Source organism: Arvicanthis niloticus, chromosome 12, assembly GCF_011762505.2.
Source record: "Arvicanthis niloticus isolate mArvNil1 chromosome 12, mArvNil1.pat.X, whole genome shotgun sequence".
NCBI lineage: Eukaryota > Metazoa > Chordata > Mammalia > Rodentia > Muridae > Arvicanthis > Arvicanthis niloticus.
Genome location: NC_047669.1, coordinates 67,635,442 through 67,651,059, shown reverse-complemented (window position 1 = coordinate 67,651,059; position 15,618 = coordinate 67,635,442). Strand labels below are relative to the sequence as shown.

At 39.9% G+C, this 15,618-nt stretch overlaps 1 pseudogene; it reads left to right on the top strand.

The window, feature by feature from the left end:
- The first annotated feature begins 12,042 nt into the window (after positions 1-12,042).
- Positions 12,043-15,618, top strand: part of LOC117718314 (PRAME family member 12 pseudogene) — a 28,832-nt pseudogene continuing 25,256 nt past the window's right edge.

Here is a 15,618-nt window from a genome sequence, read left to right as displayed (position 1 = left end):
AAGTAAACCAGTGATGTTTGTGCTCTAGTTTTAACGGGACTTCACTTACACTCACATGGAGTGAACGAATGGCAAACTGAATATACCAAAAATGTCAATCGTGGATACAAACAAGGAGTGATGGAGACGCACCAAGTAAAAGAGGAGGAAGGTGAGGAGCAGATGTGAAGAGAGAAAATTGATGCTTATTCCTGTGACTCCTGTAACAAAAGCTTCACACACATAATTTCATGTGAACATCTGAGAGGAATCATTTCAGAAGACATTATCTCCATCGGATCTAGTCCATGGCCATTGACTTCCACTACTGGCATCTACATGTTGATAAATGCATGGCTGATGTAAGTGTTAATAGTCCCAGAGAGAAGATGAGATCATAGTGACCTGAATTCAATTAGCAAGTCAGCTTACCCAGGTGAGCAGAGCTCCACAGGACAGAGCTTTACCAAAATATCGAAGCCAAACAGGATACAGACTCCTAACCCCTCAAGAGTCCCTGTACTCAACTGTAGTCTGAGCTCTAAGGTTTGATATTATTTATTTCCCTCCTTCCTTTTATTCTGAGTTCTCCCTTCATTCTTCCCTTATTTCATTCACTCCACTTTCCTCCTTCTCTTCTTCCTTCCTTCTTTGCTTATTCCTTCCTGATTTAAACCTGCCTTTCTTAAACCCTGTCTGCCTCCCTTTCCTGTCCCCCCCTTTCCTTTCTTCCTTACACCTCCATTTCTTTCCTCTTTTCAATGGATCTTCTCATTTAATGTATCTAACTGGAAGCAATTCCACTAAAATTCAGGGAGAAGAAAAGGTTTTCCCCTCTCTTAGTATCTATTCAGTATAGTACTTGATGTTATAAATAGAGCAGTAAAACCACCAAGGAAGATCAAGCTAATATAAATTAGAAAGGAGAAAGTCAAAGTATCGCTATTCACAGATGATATGAGAGTATACATAATTGACCCCAAAAATTCTTCCAGAGAATACCTACATCTGATAATGAACACATTCAGCAAAATAGCTAGATACAAAATTAAATTTTAAAAATCAGTAGCCTTCCTTTATACAAACGATATACAGGCTGAGAAAGAAATTAAGGAAACAACACCTTATACAATAGCCATAAAAAATAACAAATACCTTGGTATAGCTGTAGCAAAGCAAGTGAACTTGTTTGACAGAAACTTCAAGTCTATGAAGATAGAAGTTGAGGAATATATGAGATGACAGAAATATCTTTCATGTTTATGGATTGGTAGGATTAACATAGCAAAAATGGCCATCTTACCACTTTGCCAGGCTAAGGACACCATCAGTAGGACAAAATGGCAGCCTACAGAATGGAAAATGACCTTCACCAACTTTACATCTAACGAAAGACTAATTTTCAGAAAATAGAGTGAATGAAGTAAGGGAAGAATAAAGGGAGAACACAGAATAAAAGAAAGGAGGGCGATAAATAATATCAAAACTTAGAGCTCAGAAACATTCTAGCTGTCCCTCAACTGAAGAATGGATAAAGAAAATGTGGTACATCTACACAGTGTAATACTATTCAGCTATTAAAAACAAAGACATCATGAAATTTGCAGGCAAATAGATGGATCTTGAGAATATCATCCTAAGTGAGGCAACCCAGATCCAGAGAGACAAGCATAGTATGTACTCACTTATCTGTGGACATTGGCCATAAAGTACAGCATAACTATACGAAAATCCACAGATCCAAAGAAGCTAAATTGTAAGGGGGTCCCAAAAGAGGATATGTGTGTAGATTGCTGTCTATAAAGGCAGGTGAGAGTTAAGGCTAGAGCCTGCGATTGGGCAGTGGAAAAAGAAGGTGGACTGAAAGCTTGAGAGATGAGTACAGAGAGAATACAGAGAGACAGAAAGATGGAAGAGGAGATGGAGAGGAGGAGACAAGATGGAACCTGTAGGAGAGGAAGAGGAACCAGAACCACACAGTCCTGGGAGCCATAAGTATTAGGAATTTCTTAGATTATTAAATAATAAGTACCCCATCTAGGTGTGTAGCTTGTGTTTATATCAATTGAGTTTTCCATTCATTGTGTGGATGTTCAGTGGGTTGAGAATTTACTATATAAATCTGACTGATAAGTTACAGGCCTCAAGAGTTTTGACTTAACAGGGTCACGGAGATTTGTGACAACTAATCACAGGGGGTGGATAGCTGGGAATGTGAGCAAGATCCATAGCAAGAGATCATTGGGTTGGGGACCATGGAGACCCAGGTGGTGAGAAACCTCCTTAATAGAAATTAGTCTGTGCTAGTGTGGGTGACTTTTTAAATATTTTATGCAACATATGTGAATTTCACTAAGAAGATGAAATAAAGTAGACATTGGAGATGGATTGTGAGAGGAATCTGGGTGAGAGGGGGCTTGAGAAAGGGAATGGGGATGGCGATCAGATTGGGAAGAAGAGGGCAGGAGACTGCTATAAATGATAATACAAATCAGTGAAGAACATCTCTGGGACTTGATGAAGACCTGGGACAGGGGAGGGTTACTGGAATGTGTAGGGTGACCCCAGCTGGGATTCGTAGCAGCTGGAAATATGGAGCCTGAAGAAACTCAGGCAAGACTCTCTTTGGAGGGATGCAGATAGCAACCCACCCAAAAAAACTCTGTCCCAAAAATGTGTCTTGCCTACAATATATGTGGGGACAAAGATGGAGCAGAAAAGGGAGAAATTGCCAACCATTGACTGGCTCAACTTGAGACCCATCCCCAGGGAAAGAGAAAATCCCTCACACTACTAATGACACTGTGCTGAGCTTGCAGAAAGGAACCTAGAATAACTGTCTTCTGAGCAACTTCATCCAGCAGCTGATGGAAACAGAGGCAGAAGAAACATCAGCTGGAGTTCAGGGAGTCTTGTGGAAGAATGGGTGATAGGCTTGAGGGAGCCAGAGGTATCAAGGACACCAAAAGAAGATCTCCAAAGTCAACTACCCTGTGCTCATGAGAGTTCACAGAGACTGAACCACCAAACAAAGATCGTGTAGGACCTGGACCCAGGACTCCTACACATACGTAGCAGATGTGCAACGTGGTCTTCATGTGGGTTCCCTAACAATTGGAGTGTGGTGAGGGCCGTCTCTGACTTTGTTGCCTGCCATTGAATCCCCTTCCCCTAGCTGAACTGCCTGGTTGGGCCTGGTTGGGAGAGGATGTGCTTAGTGCTGCTGGGACTTGATGTTTCAGGACAGGCCATACCTAATGGGGCTTCCCTTCTCTGAGGAGAAGGGAAGGAAGTAATAGGGTAATAGAGGGAGAGGGATGTGGAAGTGTAAGAGTGGGAAGAGAAGGAAGGGGAGGAAACTTCAATCAGGATTTAAAGTGAATAAATTAACTAATTAACGAAAAGAAAAGTGTTAGCTTTGGACAATGAGAAGATCAATAGGGAACAAACAACCAAATCAAAGCTGCATCTTCATGGTGGAAATACATTTAAATAGTCACACTCTTGAAGATAAGAAAAGGCTATTTGGGGAAAAGAAAGAAAACAAAGCTTGTCTGTGGGATGATAAATGGAGCCAGGTAATACTGTGGTAAATGAACTAAACCAGTCTTACAAAGGCAAATACTGAGTCTTTTCTTTCATCTATGTCAGGAGGGAGTGCAATCTGGAACTGAAAGTAGATTGACTGGAGCTAGAAGAAGGAAAGGAGGGAGAGTGAGAAAGGCCAATAGAAGGGGTTCATATGATCAGAATATTAACTGTGTGTATGAAGATGTGTCAACAAAATCACTCACACCGTATAACCAATGTATGCTTAAATTTTTTTTTAAACAAGCCATCTGAATAAGAACTCTAAAAATAATACTGTGGATATGTTTATGAATGCTTCATATTTTGTCTGGCTGAACAAAGAAGGTGCTGGCTCAATGTTTGCTAATGAGTAGCTTTCATGTGTGTTAAGGACCTAAGAAATGAGAAGTAAAACGAACTGTTGGATAAGACTGTGTTTGGTTTGCTTACAGCCAAATCAGAGCTAAGAGCCATGCTTGCTGGAAGTGTTGACATGCCAGAATAGCTAGAGTGAGTTTATTTACCTGTGGGAATAAACACATTCTCAGAATGGTGACCAGGAGCCAGCGATGCCAAAATTAATTAGAAAATGTCAGGTCATCTGCCCCCATTTTATTTTTATGGGTGAAGATCAATAATTTAGGACTACAAGTCAAGCTGACTGCCAGCACTGTTATAGCAACCTTCCATCCACTGACCCAAGTGGACCTACTTCACCCTTAGCACTCCTTACAACACTTCTCATTTCCATATGACATGATGCCACTCCCCTCCACAGCAAGTATGGTACTCACCCAGGCTCTCAAGTGCCTTCCAGTCCCACCAGCTAAAACCAACACCTCTTTGAGCTTCACTTCAATAAATATTACGATCTTCTAATCCTTACTAGACAACCTGAGACTGTCCCACTTGCAGGTCTCTGGGCTGCTTTTGGGATAAAGACTCTGACAGCAAGGGCAGACAGTTCCTCAAGAGGAAGATAACAGATTTAGGGATCAAAGTACGATTGTGATTAGAGTTAAAGGTGTTGACCATATATATATAACTATGCATGAAAAGAAATAGTTCTAACCAGGGTACACAGTTATTTATGGGTTCCAAGACAAACACTGGAATTCAACTTCATATATTATGTCCCAGAAAACAAATACTAATATTTAGTTTCCCTTTTGTATATATGTATTCATATAACAAAGTAACTTACAAAAATAATTCAGATTCAGTATAAAATGTTTTCTGAATTTGAGGTAAGAATATGACTTTAGTATGCAAAATAAGAAAAAGGAGGCTAGGGAAAAGTCGTGGTCTTGTTGGAACAGGGAGGATTAGCTAGAATCTATTAGATAGCCATAACCTATTAGTAGAAATATGTATAATGGTTATTAAGATGAAGTTACAATTTCTTAAATGGTAGAAAATTTACTTTGATTTCAAATTTAAGGTTTTCATTGGTATGAGCTTCTTATTGATATTAAAGTGAGATGAATATTGTCACTCTCATAGGCATTGTACCAGTATAACACATTTAGGAATACAAGGCTTAGACCCAGTCCTTCTTTAACTTTTCTAACTGATTTGAGATGGTTAGCCTGTGATTTAAGGGCCTATAACAAATTCATGGCTCTGAGTTTATTGTTAGGGTGTTTTCTATATTTTATCGAGAAATAGCTGAAAGGAGTTAACAGACAACAGTCCAGATTACCTTACATGGATAGTTGGTTTTCAAAACATCAGAAGTCCACCGAATTGACATTACAAACATTTCTGTATTAATGTTCATTTTGATTAGAGACCTGTCTGCTCCTGACAGCTTCCTGTCTTGAATTCTAAGAATAAATTGAGCATCTTTGGAGTTACTCCAGTTGTGGTGAGACACCCACTATGCAAGAATAGCTTCTTTTCATCTACAGACAAATTACTGTCCAGAAAAGAACATACTTCCAGAATCGTCGACTGATTATATCTGCCTAGACAAAGTAATCAGCCCTTAATAAATCTGCATCACTAGGTCTGTCAGATGATCCTGGGCCAGAAGGCTGAAGATCAGATGCTCCACCGTTTTGTAGTATAGGGACTGTCCAGGTGTTCAGTGGTCTCTATAAATTGGCTAAGTTTTAGAAGCTATGCTTTGTGCTTTCCATAATTTCAGTTAACTCAGTCATTCTGGATTTCTGACAGGGTTGAAGACTTATAGTCTCATAGCCAATCCTTGCTATTTACTTTGAGGGAGGGGGAACATGGAGGAGGATATTTGCGCGTCTCTGCCAGTAAAAGATAGTTGGTATATCTAGATTGGGTATGGGGTTACACTTCTAATTGTATGGGCATCTTGTATTGAGCAGTACCAAACTTATAAAACCTTTTATTAACATTTTAAAAAATTGTATAAAAGCAAAAAGGAGAAGGGTGGATGGGATAGGGGTTTTCCAGGGAGGGGAAATGGGGAAAGAGGATGGCATCTGAAATGTAAATAAAATATAAAAAAAAAAAGAAAGAAAAAAGAAAAAGGAGGAAGAAATGCTTACCATTAAAAGTGCATTCCAGAAACATTTTCTACTTTTTATTTATTTAATTTATTTATTTATGCACTTTACATCCCAATATCAGCCCCCTTCTTCCAGTACCCCCTTATGCAGATCCTCTCCCCATTCTGCCCTCTTCATCCCCTCATAAACTACTTTTTCCCTTCCTTTCCTTCCCTACACATCAAGTCACTGCAGTACTAGGCTCATCCTCTCCCACAGAAGCCAGACAAGGTGGCCCGACTAGAAAAATGGGTCCACAGGCAGGTAGGCTACAGTTTCAGAGATAGCCCCTGCTCCAGTTATTGGAGGGCCCACCCAAAGACCAAGCTGCACATCTGTTACATGTATGCAGAGAGCCTAGGTCCAGCCTATGCTCACCTCTTAAAGTTGGTCTAAATGTACTTCTCATTATGCTATGTTTAGTTATAGCTCTCATAGTCTCATGTATTTTAACAAGCCCATGGGGGCCAGGGAATGGAATGTCATGGTTTGAATATGCTTGGTCCAGGAAATGGCACTATTTGGAAGTGTGGCCCTGTTGGAGTAGGTGTGTCACTGTGGGCATGAGCTTTTACACCCTAGTCCTAGCTGCCTAGAAGCCAGTATTCTGCTAGAAGCCTACAGATGAAGATGTAGAACTCTCAGCTCCTCCTGCACCATGCTTACCTGGATGTTGCCATGTTTCTGCCTTGATGATAATGAACTGAACCTCTGAACCTGTGAGCCAGCCCCAATTAAATATTGTTTTTACAAGAGTTGTCTTGATCATGGTGTCTGTTCACAGCAGTAAAAACCCTAACGAAGACACTTTGGTTGGTAGTTGAGTCTTCGACATCTCCCAAGGGTCCAGGTTACTTGACTCTGTTGGTCTTCCTGTGGAGGTCCTGTCCTCTTCACTCAACTCTTCTATCAGACCCCCTAAGCTCCATCTAATATTTGGCTGTCGGTCATGCATCTCTTTCCATTGGCTGACGGGTAGAGCCTCTCCAAAAACAGTAATGCTAGGCTCTTATCTGCAAGCTTAACAATGTCATTAATACTGTCAAGTATTGGACTGGGACATGGTCCTCAATTTAGGGGCAGTCATTAGTTAGCCATTCCCTCTGTTTCTGCTCTATCTTTGTCCTGGCACATTTTGTAGGCAGCACATATTTTTGTGATGGTTTTGTGGGTGGGTTGCTGTCCTTATCCACTAGGAGTCATTCCTGGCAACAGGAATTTGCCACTTCAGGATTCAGATCCTCCACTGCTAAAAGTCTTAGCTACAGTAGCCTCCATATGTCCCCAGAGAGTTCCCTCCATCCCAAATCTCTGGTATGCCCTAGTGCTTGTCCCCCCCCACTCACGTCTGATTTCCCATACCACAAGGATACTTCCTCAACTATGTTCATATCAACCTTATTTGTAATAGCTAGAAACTGTAAACAATCTAGATGTCCCTCAACTGAAGAACAGATGAAAAAAATGTGGTTCACTTACACAATGGACAATGGAATACTACTCAGCTATTAAAACCAAAGATATCATGAATTTTGCAGGCAAATGGATGGAGCTAGAAAATGTCATCCTGAGTGAGGTAACCAAGATCCAAAAGGACAAGCATGATATGTACTCACTGATTAGTGGATTTTAATAATAAAGATCAAGTTAACCAAGCTAGAATCAACAGACTCAAAGAAGCCAAATAACAAGGAGGGCCCAACGGAGGATGGTTGAATCTTCCTCAGAAGGGAAGGAAATCAAAATAGATATAGGAGGTGGATGAAGAGAGGGAACTGGGTGGGAGAGGAGATGGGAAGAAGAGCAGGACAGGGGTGGGGAATCAGATGTAAGGAGAGCAGGGGAGAGAGAATTTAAATGTATTCTAAAGAATGTAAGTTTTGTTGCTGAGAATGTGGCTCGGTAATAAAGTAATTACTCTATTACTCTGAGCTCCGCCCTCCACACTGTTAGAAGATAGGAATTTTATCTTTAAAGCTAGAAATACAGGACCTGGGAGAGGACTCATTCCCTAAAGTAGTACAGGGGGAGAACAAGGAGGATATCAGAGGGTAATGTGTGATGAATATAATTACAATCCATTGTTTCAATTTATGAAAGAAAAGAACTTGACAAGACTTGCTACCACCTGTGATACAATCACAAGCAACAGATTTCCCACTTACAATTAGAATCTGGCTGGGTATATGAGATACCTTTTTTCAACCATTGGCAGTTTAGGACTGTGGTGTCTGAAAGGATGCCAACAAGGCTCTGAGGACACAATCACCCCAACACTCTTATTGAAATCAATCTAAAATTTCAGAGCCAGGAATGAAAGTCTCTACAGGAGAGACTCTACAGTCTTCAACAGGAAGTAGAGTTGAAGGTTGACAAGGACAAAGAATTTTCAGGGCAGAGTACTAAAGTGAGAGTGTGCACGAGACAAAGGATAAAACTACCTATGGAGTCTACTGTCTGAATGCCTGTGGCCCTGGTACAGTGGCTCGTCACCAGAAGATGTATGTGTGAGCTAAAATAAACCTAATTGCACAGCACTTCGTGGAGTTAGAAAACCTACAAGGTTAGTGAGGAGCCATGGGTGGAATCATTTACACAAGGGGGAAGTCAAATTTTTACTGACCAAGGGAGTTACAAACACTATCAAAGTCCTGTAATAATCAATAGCAATCTTATGAGAAAACTTCATTGTCAGGCTCATCTATGTCAGTCTTGCAAAGCTGAAAACATAATTTTCAAAATAAGCCTCAAAGGCTAAATATTCTGTCGAAAACCATGGCAGCACTCTAAATGAATATTCAAAGATCCATTCATATATTATCACATATTATCATCACATATACAATATCCAAATTCAAATAAAAGTTATTCAGGAATTCAAAAAAATTAGTTTATGCTAAAAAAAAAAAAAAAGTAAACCTTGACCAATAGAAACAACCTGAGAAGTGGCAGAATTAATAAAAAAATGTCAGTCAATTACATTGAAAAACATTAGCAAAAATTGTCGGCATCCCCAAGAGTTAAGTGGAAAAGAGCGTGATACATGCTAAATGGAAGACTTGCAAAAGCAAACATGCTTTTCTAGTTGGCAAATAAACTACTCAGCAAGTAGTTGAGCAACCTGAGCAAATGACCAATAAAACACAAATGGACTGGAGGACAGACAGGGCAAGCGAAGTTATACAAATGAAGTATGTTCTGAAAGGGAAAATGTTGGAAAACAAATAAGAAGACCCTGCGTAATGCTATTAAAGAAACACACACACACACACACACACACACACACACACACACACACACACAAATAAGGCAAAAAATAATGGTCTTATTTTCTCCAAATCTCATGACATCCGTATATCAAAACAACCTCAACATTAAGAAGGAAGACAAAGAAAAACAAAAAGTGCCTATAGCAAATATCTTCACAAATAAATTTTATCAAACATAATTATAAAAATTAAATATGTTTAATTATATCATTAAATAAATTAAGAAATTAGAAATAAGAACCATTTCTAACTCATTTTTTTCTACTCCGGGATTTGCTGAGCCACCCAAACTACACAGGAATATTATAGAAAAGACTACTCCATATTTATCTGATACTCAAACACACAAAGCTTCTTACTAAAGATTATCAAGTTAAATGCTGCAATAACATGTAAATAGCCCATAGCCAGTGGATGTTTGTAACAACATTATCAGTTGGCCTACTTTGGGACGGGAATCTTGATAAATTAAGACACTATCTCAATAGTAGAGAAAACCTTATATTTTTATTATTCTTTAATCTTTTTTTCACAGTCCAGACTTTATCCCCTTCCCAGTCCACCCTCCAACTGAGAAGAACTTTTAAACAGTATTCGGCTCCTGCACATAAGAAATGTTCTTTATACCACATCAGGATTCATGGAGCCTTACAGAGATCAGGGACTCTATGAGGGTTTCACCTAGGTCTTCTTCATTTGTTATAGCTGAGTACCCTGGTGTTCTTGGGGGATTCCCAACAGTGGGATCAGGGGCTGTCTCTGACTCAGTTGCCTGCTTATGAGAGACCTTTTTCCTGCTACTGGGTTGCCTAGTGTAGCCTTGATGTGATGATAGCATGTGACTGGTCTTATTGTAGATTGTGATGTCATGTTTACTTGATGTCCCTGGGAAGTCTGCTCTTTTCTGAAGGGAGATGGAGAGGAGGTGGATCTAGGGAAAGACGAAGGTGAGGAGGAACTGAGGGGAGGAAAGGGAGGGAAAATAGCTGTTGAAGTGTAATATATGAGAGAATTAAAAATGAATAAAACATGTATACTAAACATAACAAACAAAATAAAAGCTAGTCTATCCAAAGAAATATAATACAAGCCACACTGGCAATCTTAAATTATGTTGTAGTCACATTATAAAGATATATAAAGTAACATTAATGTGTATTACCTAACTGGAGATATGCAAAATATTACCGTTTTATGTCTTCTTAGCGATAGAAGGTTGTTAATAAGACAATTTATAAAGTACTATCTTATTCAAATGCTTCAAAATTTTACATATAAATATTAGGCTTCTCAGTTGAATGTGGCTGCCATATGCTGTGGTGGACAATTAAAGCAGAGTGCAAAGAGAATAGGAGACATTTTGAGAAGCACACTGGGTTTCCTGCACACCTGTCTAATGTTCGTGGGCAGTAGATTTTTTTAATCCTTATTAAGAATGAGAATCTATAAGCATAAATAAGTAAATAACTTCACTTGTCAAAATGTCTTCAACAGTGACTCATCGACAAGGCTGCTGGAGGAAACAAAACAGCCTTGACTTCATGCTTTGATTTAGAATTTTGGATGGAATTGTGCCTGTGGAACTTTGATTTGTGACTTGAACCTTACCTTGCCATGTAATTTCTAAATGTGGATGATATTCATTCTGTGACATGAACATATGATAGCTTCATATACAGGATTTACTTCTAAGCCATGTTAATGTGGTTAAGGGTGAAACGTGTAAAAATCTTAGACTGTTAGTCCTGCCACCAGTATTACCTTTTCCAAATCAAGACACTAAATTATAGGAACCGTTTTTAAAAACAAAGGTAATATTTTAAAATGCTATAAATATGTATTTATTATGATCCTTTCACATTCCTCTTGTTCTTAAAAAAAGAACTAACCATGCAAAGTTAATTTATTGCTTACTGGGATCAGGCTATGGAAACGTTTTGTAAATAAGAAGACATTCCCTACTTTAATAGCAGGACCAGCTACTTCTCATGAAACAGTATCAAGAAATATGATCAAGAATGTAGTGCAATTTTGTAGGCTTTTACAAGCAAATAAAAATTTTAAAACTCTCATTAGATAGTTCCAAATGGCGTCAAGTCCAGCTTTTACCATTTAACCACTACACTTACATTTTAACCATTCTTCATATAATCTCCCAATACATGGAAAGTCACAAATGGTTTCCATTGCCACGTGACTTGATAAAAAGGGGTTTCTCCAAATAGCCACATTACTCTGTAGGCATGATAGGCTAAAAGAAAGCTAGCATTGCCTAAAAGCATGCTAAAAGAATTCCTTCCAAAAAAAAAAATAATAATTCCCAGGAAGAACTATCAGTCGTTCATCTCCAACACATGTTTTATATTCTAAACGCAAAAAGAAAGATGTCCCGGTTTATAGGATAGTATTTCAGCTCTAAGCCCTACTATTTCCTCACAAAATGACAAGAAAGGCTTACAGGGTACATGACTGTCTTAAATTCTGCTCTACCTCTACCTCTCTAATTCACATGCTCTTTACCACAAGAATCGATGAGATAGTAAACAAAACAGTAAGGTGAAATGATTAGATCCTTGTAAAACTTTAAGAAATTGAACTTAGCTCTGAGCCTTGGAATCTGGATTGCCAGCCTGTCCATTCTGGGATTGAAGCTTCTGAGAGCAGTGACCAAAGCAACATCCACATACCTAAAAGTCATGATGAGCTTCAGGGCCCCACCAACACGTCAGCAGCTGGCAAGAAGAAGCCTGCTGAAAGATGAAGCCTTGGCTATCTCTGCTCTGGAGGACCTACCCTTACATTTCTTCCCACCACTCTTCAAGGATGCATTTACCAGCAAACAACCTAACATCCTGAGGCAGGTGGTGGCAGCATGGCCCTTCCCCTGCCTTCCTTTAAAAGCCCTGAAGAAGACTCTCCACCTGGAGTCTTTCAAAGCTGTGCTAGATGGCCTTGATTTGCTGATGGCACAAAAGGATCGACCCAGGAGGTGCAAACTACAAGTGCTTGATTTATGAGATGCCCACCACTTCTGGAAGGGTTGGGCTGGAAGACAGCATATGAACTGCTCTCCAGATGTCATTGGCAGCAACCAAGCTGTGGGAAATCATCACATCCTAGGTGGAAAACAGCCCGTGACTGTATTGATGAACCATTTCCTCATGTACCACCATTCTTCTAATTATCTACAATATTTTTGTCGGTGGGCCAAGCAGAGGAAAGATGTGATACAGGTGATCTGTAAGAAGTTAGAGTTTCAGGACTATCATACCTATGACCCACGGGATGTTTTGGAGGTTTTTGATACAGACTCAATCCAGGAAGTGGAAAAAAGGACACAATGGGACATTCACACCCTAGCACTGCTAGCCTGTGGCCTGGGCCAGATGAAAAACCTCCAGAAATTCATTTTCCAGAAAATCTACGAACCTTTGAATTTGCCTCAGGACCTAGAGATGGAAGCCTGTTGTTTTCCAGAGATCTTTTTCCAGTTCTCCAAACTGAATAAGCTCCAACATCTCTGTTTGAATGATGTCTACTTCCTGAATGGTCGCCTGGACCAAGTGCTCAGGTGCTTGGAGAGTTCATTAGAGACCCTTGCTATCACTCACTGCTTGCTGTCACAATCAGATATGAACTATCTGTCCCAGTGTCCAAGCATCCAGAAGCTGAAACACCTGGACCTGAGTGGTGTCACCTTTATACATTTACATGATGCATTTCTAGGAAGCCTGCTACAAAGACTGACAGCGACTTTGCAGACATTAAAATTGAAGGACTGTATGATCATGGACTCGCAACTCAGTGCCCTCCTGCCTGCGCTGAGCCAGTGTTCCCAGCTCACTGAAGACAATTTTGTGAAGAACTTGTTGTCCATGGGCAGCCTGAAGAAGCTGCTGCAGCATACTGCCAACCTCACAAAGCTGACCCTGGTGAAGTACCCTGCCCCTGATGAGATCTATAATAACATGGGTCTTCTTCTTCCAGACAAATTTATACAACTTTATTCTGAGCTTATGGACACTGTCCCGGATATAAGGCAGCCAAAACAGGTCTGCTTTGTAATTAATATGTCTAGATTGTCAGAATCTTTATCTATAATTTGGAGGCCAGACAATGTTCTTGTTGGGGATATATAAAGTGAGGTCATTTCTGGGCTCTGAGAAATGAAAGGCAGGACTCGAGTGATTGATTAGAGGCATTGGCCATGTGTATTCAACCATTTCTGGATGGACTTTGGAAAAATAATTATTTCATTTCATTTTAATTCCAATCAAATTCTTCAGATTTAAAATATCTGTTGACATGGAGAACCATAAGCTTATTTTCAGCCTTATGTCTACAGGAAAAACACACCATTGGAGAGCAGCAATATATGAAAGTTGTATGGCTTTTCTCTCTCCCAGCACTTTCATAGAATGAGGGACCCTAGAGGAAGTGAAGGAGATAGAGAGGACATTATAAAGAGCATAATGGACTTGAACAGAAGGACTCTGTGTCATTCTGCCTCTGGATGGCATCCACCTTTTGGCTGTCCTCTTACATACTCTTCTGCAGTGTATGGACACATTTTTATAAAATATAAGTCTGACTTTACCCAGGAGTCTCTTTGTATTAGAGTGTTACAACTTTTAAGCTGTGTCTCTTCCTTGGGGAGGTCCTGCAGCCTGATTCGATCTTCTCCCACAACCATTCGAAGTATAATTTGTCATAGATTCCAGTAAATCAGTTCTGAATATGAAAAAAAAGAAATTGAACTTAATGTCATGATTCTCAACTATGGTCCAAAATTCAAGGTCTCTTCTGAGATTCATCCAATCACTTAACTGTATTCCCCAAGGCAAGACAGAAAACCAGCTGGGCAAACTCCAAACTCTGCATCTCGATGCCTGATGTCAAAGCAGTCTTCAGATCTCCAACTTCATTTTCATCTTTGTTGACTGCAACAAACTTCTTTCTCCTGGGCTGGTTCAACTCCCTGTTAGCAGCTTTCCTCAGCAGATAGACCACGGCTCCGGCATCTCTAACATATTGTGGTCTCCAAGTCGACTTCAATGTTATAGCTTCTTGTTTCAGTATTTGGGATCCACACATGATCTTCTGGGCTCCTCCAAAGGACTGGCATCACTTCTCTAGCTCTGCCCTCTGTAGCACTCTAAGCTCAGGTTGATCCACTCCACTGCTGCTGCTGTTCTTGGTGATCATCCCATGGTACTAGCATCTCCAATACATTGGAGTCTTCTGCTGCAACTAGGCTTTACCATAGCCTCTCATAGGCTCTTTTCATGGTGCAAAGCCTCTAATCCTTTGCATGACTCCTTCAGTCCTGGGCCATCAACTGCAGCTGAGGCTGCACTGTCACCAATGGCCTTTCATGGTCTCTCACAGTGCTGAGCCTCAGCTGCTCTTCATGACCCCTTCATACCTTCAAATCCAGTACCATCTAGGTGACTCTTACACATTACCAAGTCCAGCTGTAGTATAAAGTACAACTTTGGATATCTCTGGAACTTAGCTTCTTTATGCTAAAAAAAAAAAAAAGAAAGAAAGAAAGAAAGAAAGAAAGACAGAAAAAAAAAAGAAAAAGAAAAAAAAAAAAAAAGCTTTCCAGAAGATTTCTCCTTGGTAATGCTTGTCTCTTGTTAATCACCACTAATTTCTTAGCTCCAGCTAACCAGCATTAATTGTCCCAGGAGTTTCTTCTTTTTTACACTTTAAGCCAGAGCCACATGGCCAAAGCTGTTATGTTCTGCTGCTTGCTGGGGCTGGAACATACTCTCCCCACCCCCCCTATTCTATTATCAGCTTTCTCTTTTCCAGTTCCTTCACTGTCTAAAATTGGCTTTCCTGGAAACTTGCTTTGTAGATTGACCTTGAACTGAGAGATCTGCATGTCTCTGTCTCCTGTAACACTGAAATTAAAGGGGAGTGGGGAGGAGGTATGGGATGGGGAACAGTCAGAGGATAGACCAGGAGGGGGATAAAATCTGGAGTGTTAAAACAAAAAGATTAAATACAATTTTAAAAAAAAGTATTAAGGGGACACAAGGAAGTGAAATGGAACTGAATCCTATATTCCAGGAGTTAACAAAGTAAGGGATTTGGGGGCAAGATCCTACCTAGCTAAATTTAGATCCAGGTATGGTGGTACATACCTTTAATCCCAGGAGACAAAGCATGACCTTTTATTTTTTTCATTTTTATTTTTTTTGTTACAGGGCCAGAAACTCATAGTCACAAAAAGTACATACTAAATGAAAAAGAAAGCATATCGC